The sequence below is a fragment of the Martes martes genome (assembly GCF_963455335.1).
Source record: "Martes martes genome assembly, chromosome: 4".
NCBI classification, from domain to species: domain Eukaryota; kingdom Metazoa; phylum Chordata; class Mammalia; order Carnivora; family Mustelidae; genus Martes; species Martes martes.
In genome coordinates this window covers 186783053-186799568 of record NC_137891.1, presented here as the reverse complement: position 1 = coordinate 186799568, position 16516 = coordinate 186783053, and the positions used below count along the sequence as shown (strand labels likewise).

The window sequence follows — 16516 nt, the reverse complement described above, 5'->3', positions numbered from 1 at the left end:
CGTCTGGCTGCTTCGCTGGTGCGCAGCTGCTCTGTCCTGTGTAACCGTGTCTCCTCTTTTTGAGGTACTTGCTCCAGGTCCAGAATTACTATCGTTGGCTCGGGCTGTGGAGAAGGAATGTGAACGGTGGTCACCGGAGGGCCTTCTTCCTGCTGTATGTAGAGGCCTTGACTTTTTAGGTCTAATCCCGGTCATAAATGTTTACTTTAAAAAGTGGAAAAAAATGACTAAATTTGTTAAGGATACACAGCTCAGAAATGTTCCTTCTGCTTGGTTGTCCCCTAGGACACATTTAGCTCTCTAGTGTGGAGGAGAGGTCCCAGTTGGGAGAAATAGACTTACATGACATGATTACAGGTGAAGAGGTGTCTGCTAACCCAGACTTTTATGTTTAAGGTAGTCTTACTTATGTTTATCTAGTTGTATTTTCTGGACTTGGTTGATAAAACTTTTATGAAATGGGGGCGCCTGGGTGGCTCAGTGGGTTAAGTGTCTGCCTTCGGCTCAGGTCATGATCCCAGAGTCCTGGGATCGAGCCCCGCGTCGGGCTCTCTGCTCAGCGGGGAGCCTGCTTCCTCCGTCTCTCTCTGCCTGCCTCTCTGCCTGCCTGTGATCTCTCTCTGTGTCAAATGAATAAATAAAATCTTTAAAAAAAAACCAAAAACCTTTTACGAAATGTATGGATTGCCAGTAATTCAGTAAACATGACTCTTCCTGTTGAGAAACTCAGGGAGGGGCACCTGGGTGCCTAGTCAGTTGAGCAGCCAGCTCTTGAATTTGGCTCAAGTCATGATCTCGGAGTCATGAGATGGAGCCCTGTGTCAGGCTCTGTGCTCAGTGCAGAGTCTGCTTGTCCCTCTCCCTCTGCTTGTCCCCACTGCTCAGGCTCTCTCTCTTTTTCTCACATAAATAAATAAATAAATTAATAAATAAAATCTTAAAAAAAAACCAAAAAGAAACTCGTGGATTGGGGAGTTTTGGCGAGTCTGCTAAAATCAGTCAAATAGGACCTTCTCTTGGGCATGCTCCTCCATATGCTGCAGGCCTGGCATTTGGAGAGGCCTTGAACATCACTTGTGTTTTAGAAGGTTTTTTTTTTCCTATTTAAAGGTACTGAGGGGCAAGTTAAAGTTCCTGGTGTTCTTGTCAACATTCTCTGCCCTATCCTTACTGTCTTTGCTGTTAGGAAATGTGCTGGTTGTATCATTTGCCTTGACAGAGCTTCTGATGGAGGTTTCTTCCTGATTTAACTTTATTGATAGTGGCCATTGTGTTTGAAAAGAAAGCTCTAACAGGCAGAAGGTGGTGAGTGGGCACTCAACATTTTTGAAGTACTTGTTTATCTTCCTAGGGGTCCTCTAGAAATTGATCATAGATTACTTGACCAAATTCAAGGCCCAGAGATTTATTCCAAGCGTCCTGGGAGGCAGGGAATATCCGTCTTTCTCCACGGAGCCTGATTATTCTACGTGTGACCCATTGCTGCCTGTCCGGGTGTCTTCTGATGCAAATCTGGTGATAGTGGCAACCTTTCTAGCTGGCTGAGTATCCTTGACAGCTGTTATCTGTCCTCTCCAGGGACTTTAAGTCTCGAGCCTCCGTGGCCATGTCTGGATTTAGCTGTTCTGGTGCTGCTCTGAGTGGTTGTGGGTGTTCCCGGCTACCTGCTTCACCGGCCTGCCTCAGCACCACCTTCATGAGCTGCTTCGCCCTTATCATTTGGTGAGGGAGCATAAATAGAAACCATTTGTTTAGAAAGAATGGACAAGTCATGATTTTCAGAATGCTTTTAAAATTCAACAATGGTGAGTGGCGACAGTGTGCAACAGTGTGAATGTACTTAATGCCACTAAATGGTGTCCTCAAAGAGGGTTAATTGGTAAGTTTTAGGTATAGTTTCCTACACACACACAGACACACACACCATGCTCCAGATGGGTTCAAAACCTGATGAGAAAAGTAGCTTTTAGGTCCTAACAGTAAATATTTGACAATATTTTCGTTATTCCAAGGTGAGGAATTGTGCCTTAAATAATGTGTCAGAATCTCTCTCTCAAACACAGACACACAGAGTAAGTAAATGATGGTAATCAGGCCCAGAGTTCATTTCCACAGGAAAGTGGATGCTAGGACAGTTGATGTCACGGAAGTAACAGGCCCTACTTAGAGCCGTTTTGAGGGCAGGGAACACAAGCCGTTGAGATTAGTTCAGGGAAGGTGGTTTCTGTATAAGAAGAGCTAGGAGCACTCTGTGCCTCCCAGGACAGAAACGGAAGTGCAGCCAGACGGTTCGGGAGCTGCGCCTGGAGACTCTGAGGTAGGAGGCTTTTCCTCCGGAGACCCCGTGGGCTGAGCTGGGGTCTCTCCTGGGATGCGACAGCTCCCAGCTCTGCTTTTCCCCGTGTTTCTCCTCGCAGATGAGCTCTCTCTGCTTGCACGTGGCTTCCCTGCTCCACCATAGCCTGTCGAGGCCCCAAGCTTGGCTCCTGTACGGGCCAGTGCTCGCCATCGCCGGGCTCCAGTCCCGAGGGTTCATACTGGGAATACTCGAGACGGAGAATTGGACTGACTCCTCTCAGCCAGTTGCTTTGTTTCCGCAGGCCAGGTGTTCGTCCTGGCCTGGCCGAGGAAGGAGGGTTGGTTAGGGTCTGTAGGTGGTTAGGGTCTGCCGACTGCTCGGACAGGCAGAGGGAATTGTGTGAGAGGGTTCTGTAGCACCGGGCCCTGGCATCTCCAGCTCTGTCTCCTGTTAGCGTAAGGAGAAAGGCTGTTGATTCCTAAATGGACTTCTTTTGTTCGGTTGCTCTCGGAAGTAAACTTTTAGAAGAAAAAATGTTCATGGTAACTGCAAATAGGAAGCCAGCGCCCTCAGCCTGCCCCCCGAGGTGTGTGCGGAGTTAAGTCAGCCCGAGGCGTGGGAACCGCCCCAGGGCCCATGGTGTGACCGGTGGTGAAGCAGGCGGGCCGCCCTGGGACGAGATGGTCTGTGCGGTCTTTGCCTTGTGTGGTTCTCGGGTAGAGTAAGGCAGCTTGGGATGTCCGTGTCATCTGAGGTTTTCCACTGGTCACATACTCGGGTGGGCTTCCTCCCTGTTCTCTGCGCTGTGAACCACTCCACCTGACAGCCTGGAAACACGCATCCTTAGTGAGAAAGGGAGACGCTACGTGGTGTGGGGGAAGGAAACAGAACGGCCTCTACTTTAAGTGTGTGCGGCCACCGGGATGCACACTTGTTTGGCTTTTCCTTGATCTGTCCATCGTGCCTCAGAGCTGGTTTTTCTTGGTTTGTCATGCTGGCAGGGGCACGGCTGTAAGGGGCCCGCAGTGCGCATGCCCTCAGTGCTCTGCAGCTGCCTAGTGACGGACGCCTCACGGTGATGACCGTTGAGTACGTTGAGAAAAGCAGTACTTGGTATGTTCTGCTTAACAAGAGAGTAATGTATATAATGATTGATTGATTGATTGATTTAGTAGGCTCCAATGCCAGCATGGAGTCTGATGTGGGGCTCCGTCTCATGACCCCGAGATCAAGACCTGAGCTGAGATCAAGAGTTGGACTCTTAACCGACTGAGCCACCCAGGCACCCAGAGGTATATAATGTTTCCTTTTTTTATTTTTTTAAGATTTTATATATTTGTTTGGCAGAGAGAGAGATCACAAGTAGGCAGAGAGGCAGGCAGAGAGAGAGGGGGAAGCAGGCTCCCTGCTGAGCAGAGAGCCCAAGGCGGGGCTCGATCCCAGGACCCTGAGATCATGACCTGAGCCGAAGGCAGACGCTTCACCCACTGAGCCACCCAGGTGCCCAGTATATAATGTTTTAAAGAAACATAAAACCATCAAAGTAGTTTTTAGTAGTTAAAGGGTTTGATTCCTTTTTTAATAACAACTTTATTGAGATCTGATTAATCTATGATAAAATTCAAAATTCACCCTTTAAAATATACAATTTAGTGGTTTTTATTATATTTACACAGTTGTGCAACCGTCACCACTATCTAATTCTAGAACATTTCACCACTCCACAAGTCTGCCTGTTAGTAGCAACTCTCCATTCCTCCCTCCTCCCTGTTCTAGGTCATCATTCATCTACTCTCTGTCTTTATGGATGTGCCTTTTTTGGACATTTCATATAAATGGAATCCTACAATGTGTGGCCTTTTATGACTGGCTTCTTTCCCAAAGCACAGTGGTTTTAAGGTATGTCTATGTTGTAGTATATATGGGAACTTCATTCCTTTTATGGGGGAATAATACAGTACTCTACAGTTACACTACATTTTGTTTATTCATCAGTTGGTGGGCATTTGAGTTATTTCTACTTTTTGGCTATTGTGAATAATTCCACTCTGAACATTTGCATACAGGTTTTTGTGTGGATGTATGTTTTTGGTTTCCTTGGGTATATACCCAGGAGTGGAATTGCTGGGTCATGAGGTAACTCTGTGTTTAACTTTTCAGGAACTGCCAGACTGTTCTCCAAAATGGCTGCATCATATTACATTCCCACCAGCAGTGTTTGAAGGTTCCAATTTCTTCACATCTTTGCTAACACTTGTTATTATCTGTTTTTTTGATTATAGCCATTCTTGTACATATGAAGTTGTATCTTCTTGTGGTTTTGATTTGCATTTTCCTAATGAGTAACGACTTCAGCATCTTTCCACGTGCTCATCAGCCATCGTGTATCTGCTCTGGAGACATGTTTGTTCAAGTCCTCTATCCACTTATGAATTGAGTTCTTTGTTGTTTGGCTGTTGGGTTGTAGCTGTTCTTTGTATATTCTGGATATCAGTCCCTTACCAGATGTGCAATGTGCTGATATTTTCTCCCATTCTGTGGATTGTTCTTTGACTTTTGTGATAGAGTCCTTTGAGGCACAAAAATTTTTAAGTTTCAAGTTCAACAGATCTGGTTTTTCTTCTGTTGCGTGGGCCTTCGGTGTCATAAGTAAGAAACTGTTGCCTAACTGAAGGTCATAAAGATTTATACCTGTGTTTTCTGAGATTTATAATTTTACCTCTTACATTTAGGTCTGTGATTCGTTTTGAGTTAATTTTTGTCATTTTGTGAGGTTAGGTAGGCTTCCAACTTCATTCTTTTGCATGTGGATATCCAGTTGTCCCAGCCTCATTTGTTTTTTTTTTAAGAGTTTATTGTATGATTCTATTTATTTATTTTTAGTTTAAAAAAATTTTTTTTTTAGTTTTTTTTCTATTTACTTATTTGACAGACAGAGATCACAAGTAGGTAGAGAGGCAGACAGAGAGAGGGGGAAGCAGGCTTCCCGCTGAGCAGAGAGCCCAATGTGGGGCTCGATCCCAGGACCCTGAGATCATGACCTGAGCCGAAGGCAGAGGCTTAACCCGCTGAGCCACCCAGGCGCCCCCCCAGCCTCATTTGTTGAAGAAAAGACCGTACTTTCCCCGCTGCAGTTTCTAGGCATTCTTGTCAAACACCAGTGTGCCATAAGCATGTGGATTTAAGTTGGGAGTCTTGATTCTGATCCATTGATATGTGTGTCCAATCTCATGCCAGTACCACACTGTCTTGATTACTGGTTAAGTTACGGTTAAGTTTGTAATTACATTTTGAAATTGGGGAGTGTCGGTCCCCCAACCCTGTTCTCTTTGAAGATTGTTCTGGCTATTCTGGGTCTCTTGAATTGCCATGCGAATATTAGGATTGGCTTGTCAGTTTCTGCAAAAAAGGCAGTTTTGATATCAGTAGGGATTATGTTAAATCTGTGGGTCAACTTGGGGAGTTCAAATCCTTTTTATGAATCCAGCTCTGCTGTTTGCTTTGGGAACTACTGGTAACTCAAGCAGCAAAGCATCTTACCTTAAAAAGAATATTGTTTTAATTTATTAATATAGTAGGCTGTCTTGGCGGAAACACTGTAATTCACTGTTAGGCTGGAATTGGATTCTTCAGGTTCCAGGAGAACAATTAGCTATTCATTTAAGCTATAGTTTGGCTTGGGTTTGTATTTTTTCGGTGTGTAAGTTTGCTGATACCTTGCATGTTTCGAAAAAGATGTGGTATTCTGCGTAACACTCATGATTAATAGAGAATTAACAGATCTCAGATACGAATATTTAGTTACCCAAGAGTTAGAGCATATTACAATGAGATTGTGATGTTAAAATTTTTGTAATTGTTATTGTCACGTCTATCAGAAGATAGTTTAGGGTCTCGAAGTCCTGTGGGGGCCATGTGACCATCAGTTATTGTTAATTCTCCTAAATCAGTTCGGTTACTCGACAAGTAAAAATAAAGTGCCATGGGGTGCCTGGGTGGCTCAGTGGGTGAAGCGTCTGCCTTCGGCTCAGGTCATGATCTCAGGATCCTGGGATCGAGCCCTGCATCGGGCTGTCTGCTCAGCAGGGAGCCTGCTTCCCCCCCCCCTCCCCTGCCCCACCCCCGCTCTGCCTGCCTCTCTGCCTACTTGTGATCTCTGTCTGTCAAATAAATAAATAAAATCTTAAAAAAAAAAAAAAGTGCCAGGCACAGAGGACACACATGGCCTCTGTCTTCATGGACCTGGCTGGGAAACTGACAGTAAAGGTGCGGTGTGCCATGAAGAACTCTGCTGTGAAGGCGAGTGTATCATAAAGGGATTTGACTGACCCGCAGGATTGTGGGAGTCTTCTTGAGCTGAGCTCTGGAGGAAAATGGGAATTAATTGAGGGAAGAATGAGGAAAATAAGTTTCTGGTAATCGGATGAGCTGGTTATATTCTTTTTTTTTTTTTTTTAATAGCTTTTGAGAAAGAGTATGCGGAGACTTGACTCTGCCCCTTAAGTGCCCTGTGACTTTGCGCAAGTAATTTAACCCTTCTGAGCTTATTTATGTAACTTTTTTAATCTTATGAGGCAGTGCATAACCATTTTTATTTAGAAATACTTAAATGAAGATTTAAATTTAGGCTTTTGATTGATTGTATTTATAGAATCCAAAAATAATAACTTTTTTTTGGTCATTTTTCCATCATTGATTACTTAGGAATGCAGGACTAGTAAAGTGAATATTTTTCTGAACATTTTTCCTAGTCTTTGGAATTGGGATTCACTTCAGTTCATACATACTCTAGAAGCCTCTGGTCTGCAGAGGAGCAGGTATGGATGTGACTGATTCAAGGCAAGTCATAAAGAATGCTGTCGTCAGGCACTGGGGGGAGCTGGGAAGACTTCTTGAAGGCGGTAGAATTTGACCTGGCATCACTGACAGGCAAACATGGTAGTTGGAGGAGAAATTGCGAGCAGAGGGAGTGAAACAAAAAGGCATAGAGCCTGGAGAGTACCGGGGGGGTGGGGGGGCTGCAGTTCTGTGTGTATGTGGGTAGATGAGCCTGGAAAAGTAGGGAGGGTCAGGGTGTAGGGGGTTGGAGAGTCAGACTGCAGAGTCTGGTTTTTATTTTGTCTGCTCTGGGAGAGGCTTTGAGAGTTTTGTTTTGTTTTTGTTTTTTTCCCCCCTTTAACAGCAGAGTGGGATTGACTCGATAAAGTCAATTTTCTTTTAAGGTGCTAAGAAGGGCCTCCTGCTTACGTCTCCAGCTTCCTGGCCACTCTCTGGCCATGTGACGTTTTTGTAGATTCTGATTGGTGGGGGCATAATGTTTTCTCTTTTGTACTTGGACATTGCCACTGCCTGGACTGAGAAGCTGCACCTTCCTCCAGCACACATGTACACAGACTCAGACATGTGCTCCGCTCTGCTGACTTTCCTCATGCTCTGGGTTTCAGCTTCAGGGAGCTTGTCCAAGAAGTGCCTTTGACTGTCCCTCTCTTTTCATGTGGGACTGTGTGCCTTTTCTGTGTGCACCCACAGCACTCTGCGGTTTTCTCGTTTAAGCACATTTGAGTTTGTATTGAAGTTGCTCCTTTATTTATCTTTCTCCCTCCATTAGGCATCTTTAGGCAGAGACTACAGTACCTGGCACATAGAATGGGCTTAGTAAATATCTGTTGGTTGAATGAGTGAATGAATGAAGAAGAAGGGCTGGCACTGGGAGAAAGTAGCTTCCGGCAAGAGTGTCCGTAGCAGAAAAGCGTCCATAGCAGAAAAGAGCAAGTGTGACTGAACTATCTGTGTTTGTGAGAGACAGAGTCTTGTGGGCCTTGGAAGATGAGAATAGTTGAATGTGACTCCCAGCTTTTGAGTCTCCACAGCTGAGGTTAGGGAAGGTCACTAGTCAGGATAGGCAGTCCAGGAGGATGTGTTTTGGGAGACTGGATACAAATGTATCGGTAATCTTTTAGATGCAATACCTAAACAATATGACATTTCAAATGTGGGTCCAAAATTAGGGAGTCATTCCTGTCACTGTTTTTTTCTTCTTTAATGAACTCTCAGAGGGCAAGGGGGCCCTGGTGATGAAGTAGCCTCCTTGGCAGAGGGCAGGTGGTAGACCTGGAGTGGCAAGTAGAGATATGCTGGCACAGCCTCTGGTAGAGCGTATAAGCTCCGTGAAAGTAGAGACCTGCTTTGTCTTGCTCATTGTTACATCTCTTTGCCCAAGAGTAGTGCCATTTGGTTGAAAGAATGAATGAATCAGTTCAAAAGAATTGGAAGACATAGTAGTGAGTGAAATTGTTGTGGGAGAAGAAGGGATGTAGGAAAAGAAATGTGCCACCAGAGGGGAGAGGACCAGTGGCCACTGAGAGAGAAAGGTCAGAGGTAATAGAATGAGAAGAACATACATGCAGAGGTTTGGAAGGAGGTTATAGGTTGTGATGCTGTAGAGAGTTTGGGCAGAAAGACGACCGAGAAAAAGTTAACGATTTTGTCATTTTGGTAGTGAGGTGAAAGAATGAGAAGGAGATGGCACAGGGCAGATAATCCCTTCAGAGGCTGTGGTGTTAAATGTGGAGTGTGGGTGAACACGAGAGTGACACGAGAGAGGAGGTCTAAGCTGAGAAGAGAGGTCCCTGGGACCTGGTGGACCACAGAGGTACACGTTATCTGTTGCTGCTATCATGGTTGTCAAGTACTTAGTGGCATAGAACAGGGTACCCTTATTCTATGATCCAGTGGATTCTAAGTTCAGTTAGGGCTCTGCTACGTCTGCTGCCTCGCAAACCTGCAGCCAAGGGGTTTGGCCAGGGCTGTGGTCTCATCTGAAGGCTCGACTGCGGGAGGAAACTCGGGATTCCAAGTCCACACGGTCTGAAGGATTCCCTTCTCTGTGGGCAGTTACACTGAGGGCCTCCGTTCCCGGCCCCACGGTCCTCTCCAGCCATGGCGGCTTGCTTCTCAGAGCCAGCAAGGGAGGGAGTCTCCTAGCCAGACAGAAGGCACTGTCTGTATCACCTGTTCATGGAAGTGATATCCTGTCACCTGCTCTGACCTGTGGGGCTGGAGGAGGTCACTAGTTCAGCTGCACACTCAAGGGTAGGGGTTGCACAAGGGTGAGTGTTAAATGTTAACATCAAGAGATGGGGTCATGGAGGGTCCTCCATAGAGTTTGTCCACCACAGTGCGGAGGGACGATGGCACTAGAAGGCATAGGGCTGTTTTTCAGAAAGAGGCCTGTAGGATGCAGATGGCAGGATGGGAAGTTTTGGAGGTAGAGGTCCAGGTGAGTGTTTGGATACAGTTGTTGGTGACATTTCTCAGGGGACCTTCCCTGTCCTCTCTCTATCCCTTAACAAGGTGGGTAGGTAGGTGTCTCTTCAAGTGCTCTTTCCTGTTAGATTAACAGACCGAGTTATAATTGCCACCAATAAACCCTTCTGCCTTGCTAAAATTGAATAATTTACCAGCAAATTCTTGGTCAGTGGCGGTATCTGCCTTGCTTACCGTAGGATGTTAGCGAGGTAACTCACATGGAAGTGTTTTATTGGATGTAGGGTGGTATGCAGACAAAGCTGTTAAACTGTGCCTTCTCCCCCAGCCCCAGGTTCAGTAGGATGTGCAGACTTTAATGTACATTTTACTTGTTAACATGGTTTGTTATGTTGTACCTAAGTTATTGAACTGGGCTTTATTTAATACTGTGCTATTTTTAGGGCTTTTAGAGTAGTGTTTGCTTTTGTGATAAATGACCCCAAACTGCTGTACCTTTCAAGCCCTTGTATCCAGTTTTTATTGTTTGTGAAAAATCTGTCCTTGCTGTCCCTTGTCACTCTTTTGCTTCTAACGATCTGTCAATTTCTAGGTATCCTTTCCCCTTCTCATTTTTGTTTCTGATCTTCTCAGGGCTTGGCAACCTGATAATTAAGCTTATTAGAACTGTGAGTAGTTTAATAGTAATCAAGCTAGGAATACGGATCAGAGAGCTCTCCTCACAATGAGGTGTAGGAGCTTTTGTGCGTGGACTTTGTAAAAAACTCTTTTGGCCTCAGAGTGTGTCTTGGCTTCCTTCCTAGCTCTGGCTGTGTGCGGATTAGGTGAGGTTCCCACATAGCTGAGTTCCTTTCAGGGGAGTGCGGCTGCCATTTTCTTGGCATACGCCTCATTGCTCTGTTATGAGAAACAGTGTCGTTCTCCCCTTTAGTTTTGATGAGGTTTTAGTTTTTGGGCATTAGCAAGTGGTGATGGGTGATGGGTGGTCTGTAGTGCATGGACCAAAAAATACTTAAGGGGGTGCGGTAAAAAATCTTTCCACCGGATCAACATCTAGGCCTGTGGGGTCCTGCGGTGCATTTCCTCGGTAGTCTTTGGGATGCTGAATGCCCGGCTTAGGTACTCGATGTGCTTGGGTATCCGTCAGTGTCTACGTTCGCTTTAGCTTTTCTGTCAGTGTGTCTTGTGTACTTTCTCTGCCCAAACTTCTGCACTGTCTCCTTGTGGAGAAGCCTTACTGCGTCCTTAGGGAGAAAGCCTTTGTTCTCGTGGAGACAGCACAGGAGTGTGCGGGAAGGCCTGCTCCAGGTTCCTGCTCTGCTCTTTTATAGCCAGTGGCCTTGGCAAGTGTCTGTAACCATGCTGTGGTGTCTCCTTTTCTAGAATAGGCTCCTGTCTGCTCTGCTACCTGCTGGGGCCAAAATAGGATTTTATGTTTCTCGTACGTAATATCAAATGCCTAGTTTATTGGGCTGATTTTGTTGGTATTTTATAGTGGTCTGTCTTTGAGGAGTTAAAAAAATTGTTATCATTAGTGCTAGTAATGGTAAGTGCTGCTAAAACAGTGTAATTTTGAATTTTATGTAGTTTTTTCTGAGTATGTTCTATTAGAATCTGCTTGTACAACTGTGGACATTTAATAAGTGCTCTTTGATTATTTTCAGAATATTGAGTATACTGGCTTCCTAGCCAAATTAAATTTATGAAAATTCTAATGATACTGTGATTCACATCTAGAAAGAATAATTTTTTTTTTCATTCTGAAATCACTTTAAATACGCTTTACATGAATCTCTGGTAATAGCGAATCAATTAATGTGATTTCTCAGGTCATAAATCAGGCTTGATATATTGTATTATTAGTTCCTGGGTAAGCTTCTTAGAACTTCAGCTGTTTTGTGGTCTGTTTTAGCTAGTTGTTTGCTTTTGAACTCAATTCTAGGTGTTGAACTCAATTTGAGAGCCTAAAATGGTTTGTGCCCCAATTACCTTAGAGGTTAGGGCTTCACTTTTTTATTGAGGCCCTGGTAGTAGGGAGTCAGCCACCTATCAGATGGCTTTCCTTTTAACTTGAGTACATACTTTAATTTCGTCTCTGTCCCACAGGAATGTTGTAAGGGTTATTATAGTAGCACCTATGGTATATTTTAATTTTCTTGAAAAGAGGTAATATGTGAGCACAAAATACTTTTGTCCTGCACTATCTCCTTTTTCCCTCCACTAACCTTTTGTGGTTCAGAAAAAGGATAAAGTCACTTGTGTTTAGGGGTACAGTCTCAGATCATTAGCCCGATTTTATGGACTGTCTCCAGAGCAGGGCCTTTGCCAGACCTTGTGCTCCTTCTTGTTGGGCAGGCTTGTGCTCTCGCCAGAAATGTTTCAGTATCAGCTCTCCTAGTGTCTGTGAACACTGTTGAGTATTTTTAACCCTTAGTTCTTTCTGAAGGGTCTGAAGTTGCTTATCGCTTGATTGTTAGGGGGCTAGAGGATGGATGGCAATTCAGGGCAGCATTAGGGGTGGGAGAGAGGGTGGCCGTCCTAAATCCTACCATCACCATGGTAAGACATGGGGCCACTCTTTCTCTTTTCCATGAGCTTCTGGGAATGTTGTTCATCTGGGAATTCAACCATCATTTGAGCTTCCTTTGTGTGCCAGACATTAAGTATTAAGTACTGGAGATACCGGGACCAAAAGCCAGACATCCCTTTAAGGATGCCCTTGAGATAGTCTTATTTTGAGTATGTTAGAAAAATACTTACCAGACAAGAAAAACTAGTAGATTGGTTTTAGCTGCTGAATAGCCTGAGGGATTAAAGGTGGAGTTGTAGGTTAACAGAAGGCATTTCTGAAAGGAGTGATTTCTTCTGTAATTAAAAAAAAGCCCACGCAAATGGCATTGCGCAAGAGGCTGCTGGCTGATCAAGAAACCCATCTCCTCTTCCTGGGCAGGTAGCCAGACCACATTTCCCAGCCTCTCTTGCAATTAGGCGTGGCCTTGTGGCCAAATGTTAGCCAATGGAGTGAGAGCAGAGAAGTGTGCCACTTTAGGCCTGGCCCGGAAAACCCTCCAGGCATGATGTGTGCCCTGTGTACAGCCCGCCCCTGCTGAGGCAGAAGAGCCTGGTGACCCGAGGAGGGTGCCGGCTCCCAGAGCTGCTGCTTGGAAGGGAGCCCTCTGCTGATCGTGAACACCTGTTTTGGACTGCACACCGGCAAGAAGTAAATATTTATGGTATTTGAGCCATGATACAGTTTGCTCTGAGTAGCCTTCCTGACTAATCTAGTCAACACTGGTGAGTGTAGTCAAGTGCCAAGAATTTTGGACTTTGCTTCAATTTTGACTATTTATATGTCATGTTATATGAAATGACCGGTGAATTTCAAGAATCAGTTGAAGTCATGATAAAATATCTGGCAAAAGTTTTTTAGTGTATCATTTCTTTTTTTTTTTTTTTAAAGATTTTATTTATTTATTTGACAGAGAGAGAGCGGTCACATGTAGGCAGAGAGGCAGGCAGAGAGGCAGGCAAAGAGAGAGGGTGGGGAAGCAGGCTCCCCGCCGAGCAGAGAGCCCAATGCGGGGCTCGATCCCAGGACCCCAAGACCACGACCTGGGCCGAAGGCAGAGGCCTAACCCACTGAGCCACCCAGTTGCCCCTTTAGTGTATCATTTCTAACTGATACAAGTTCTTGCGGTTCAATGTGGCCTCTCCCTGTCTTTGATTTAATGAGCTGTGTGGGGCCTCACTTGGCTTTAAAGGGACTCTACGGAGACTTAAACATTCAGAGTCCTTATTTCAAAGAACTGTAAATACAGTTTTCATCATGCAGCTTCTCTGTTCAAAAGCCTGTAATCACTTCTTGTTATGTAGCATTTCGTTTCATTTATTCCAGCATCCCAAAACTCTGTGTCACCCCCTGACCTGGGCTGCCGAAGGGCATCCACACCTCCAAAGAGTGTGCTAGGTACACAGATAGTTACGGAGTTTCTGTACTGCTACCATCTGCTCCTTTTAGCCTTTAATAAATCATGTATTGTTTCTTCATTACACTTTTTTAGTATTGTCTGCTGGCAACTTGGTAGAGTACTTTTTGAAGGCAGGGAATATATTTAATAGAGCTTCTGTTTCTCCCCTCTTGGGCACTTCTAGAGATGCTGGACACTATGTAAATTGAGTAACCATCCCTATAGTTTCTTTTAATTATTTTGCTTGAATTTTCTAGTACAGTTTTGTATTATAGTTTGTGTTAACAGACAAATGTGCTTTTTTAGTCTGTTGGGAATTCTTAGAATTATGGAGGAATGTTACAACTGGAAGGATCTTTTTAAGTGAATTCTTGATCTTTTAGAAAAACTTCTAGTTCCTGATACACAGGGTATGGCCCTGAATCATGGCATGGGCATCACCCAGGGCCTCTTAGAGGCATAGGGTGGGGCCACACTCAGACCTGTGAATCAGAACCTGCATTTTTAATAAGGTCCTCAGGTGACCTGCATGCACATAAAAGTTGGAGAGTCTCTGTTGAAGGTCAGCCCCCCATTTTACTCTTTTTTCCCCCCCATTTTACTCTTGAAGAAACTAGTTAAAGTAGGGAGTTGACCAGAGTCACACAGCTGTTTATTTTAGTGGTTCCCATCTTTGGATACATCTTGGGATCACTTGGAAACATTTCAAAAATACTGATGCCTGGGTCCCAGCCCCACGCAGTCTGACTTAGCTGGTCAGGCTTGCAGCCTGGGCATCAGCATTCAGAAAATCTCCCTGGATGACTGACTCACAGCTGAGCTGAGAGCTGCTCATCTGGTTGATGAGAGAAGCCAGCTTTCTTGATGCTTCAGGCAAGGAGGCCTTTCACTCTGCGCATGGATATACATTCAGAGATGTTTTCCCCACCTGCCTGCTCATCATCATGCATCACCCATTGTATCCATAGCATTTACCCTGCTTACCACTCAGTCCCCTCACTGGCAGGTACACCATGAGAGCAGGGCCTTTGTCTTGTTTGCCGCCAGGTCCCAGCTCCCAGGACAGTGTGTGGCACACATTAGGTGCCCCTTTAGTATCTGTAGGACAGGTAGAAGGAGTTGTGACACAGAGGGAACTGCGGGCTGCTTAGATGGCACCAGCAGGGTGACCTGTCATTGGAAGGCTCCCAAAGGACGGTTGACTTCAAGAGTCAGCCAGGAAGGGCAGCATGAAGAGGTGAAGCTGAGGATGGTCTTGGACCCAAATCTGTCTGCCCTTGAACTTGCACTTAGAGTGTTGTCCTGGGGGCAGAGAGGCCAGCTGTTTGCTTTAGACCTCAGCAGTTAGTGGGACTGGGATAGAGGCTCCACTCTGCAGACCCTCAGATGGGTGCCACTCCATCCCAGAGCCACCTCTGGCTGGGTGTTGTGTTGAACAGGTTTTGGAAAGCAATCTGAGGGTCCTCAGGATGAAAGGCCTATCCCAGAGTCTGGCCTGAGGGTCTTCAATATAAGGTAGCCTTTGCTTATGGAAGTTTTCTTGTGTTTTAGCCTTTTTCCCTGAGAACCTGGTGTTTTTGAGGATAGAATGACTTGCTTTCACTCTCAGTTTATGTGAGTGAATTTCTTTTCTGGTTAAATTAAGACTTTATTATGCCAGTGTTGAAGAGAAGTCATGGTTGATTGTGATATTTCTGTTACTTTTTCTTTTTTTAGCATTTAATTCTTCTGATTTGTTATTTGGTATGTTTTACTGCTCATTTACCTATTGTCGAACTTTGAAGTTTAGTGTAAAAGTCCTTTTTTATGAAGCCATTCATTAGTGTGTCCCACTGTATGTTAGTCATTTCTAAATCTTTTGACGTTAAGACTGTTGTTAAGATGTCTTGTTAAGTGGTAAACTTATACTGTCTTTTTTTGGGTAATAGGAAGCCAGAAAATGTTAAGCCTTGAATGTAGCACATCCTTTTCAACATCATAAAATTTCAAGTTTCAATTCCAAAAGGACATTAAGATGAGATGTTGAATTCTGTGGTTAGAAGGCTGTTGCTGGCGGCTCTTACAGATGTTACTCGAAGTCAGACTGCTGTCGGCTTTCCATCGCCACTCTTTATAATGTCCTGTAATTCCACACGCACAGTCACGGGAAGAGATGAATGTTGATTTTCCAAAGGCTTCATGAATTCTGAGCTTAGTCCATAGTTTATAGGGAGAATTCTTAGGCTCAGATGTTACCACAGGTTGCTAGTCAGTAGGCACCACTGTTGATTAAGTCAAACAGAGACATTAAAAGCCCTTGAACAAGAATTTTCCAAAAACAGTAAATAATTAGGGAGCTGATGGTTATCCTGATAGCTAGCAGTCACATTGTGGAGAAAGACCTAGTCTGGTGAAGCGCTTGATCATGGATGTAAGGAGAGGAAAATTAAAAATTCGTAGAGGTCAAGTTTAGTCAGATTTCAAGATTTCATACTCTCTTTGGCACAAAAAATTCAGGCAATCCTCAGTTGTTAGGAAATGTTAACACTGGTAAGGATTATTCTTACTAAGCACGGAAACAGTGGCACTTTGTATTCGTGTTGTGGTTTTGAATTTCAAGCACTTTGCGCACATCATGCCCTGCGATCCTCCACACGACCCTTTGAGGCCGGAGAGGCGCCAGTGCTGCCCCTTTCTGATGAGGTCATATGGAGGGGTCAGTTTACTTTTCCAAGGATTGCTAGTGAGAGAACTGAGCCTTTCCTATTTTAAATATAAAATGCGAAGGGTGGTTGTTGAACTTCTAAACTGTCCTAAGTCTACACGTATGTGGTTTGTAATGCAGGATGAATAATCTAAAAATTTTTTTAATACTGCACCTGAAGAAGGATATTTTTAGGACCAAAATAATTGACTGGCAAGACTCGCAGAAATTGTTTTCCTTTTGTAAAAGGTACTGTTGTATAGTTTTTTACATGCAAAGATTAATTTTATTTACGTGAAG

At 44.5% G+C, this 16516-nt stretch overlaps 1 protein-coding gene across 4 annotated transcripts in view; it reads left to right on the top strand.

Annotated features, from left to right (window-relative positions):
• CAMTA1 (calmodulin binding transcription activator 1) overlaps window positions 1-16516 on the top strand; it is an 814502-nt gene that overhangs the window by 11114 nt on the left and 786872 nt on the right. The gene's annotated exons all lie outside the window — the stretch shown is intronic.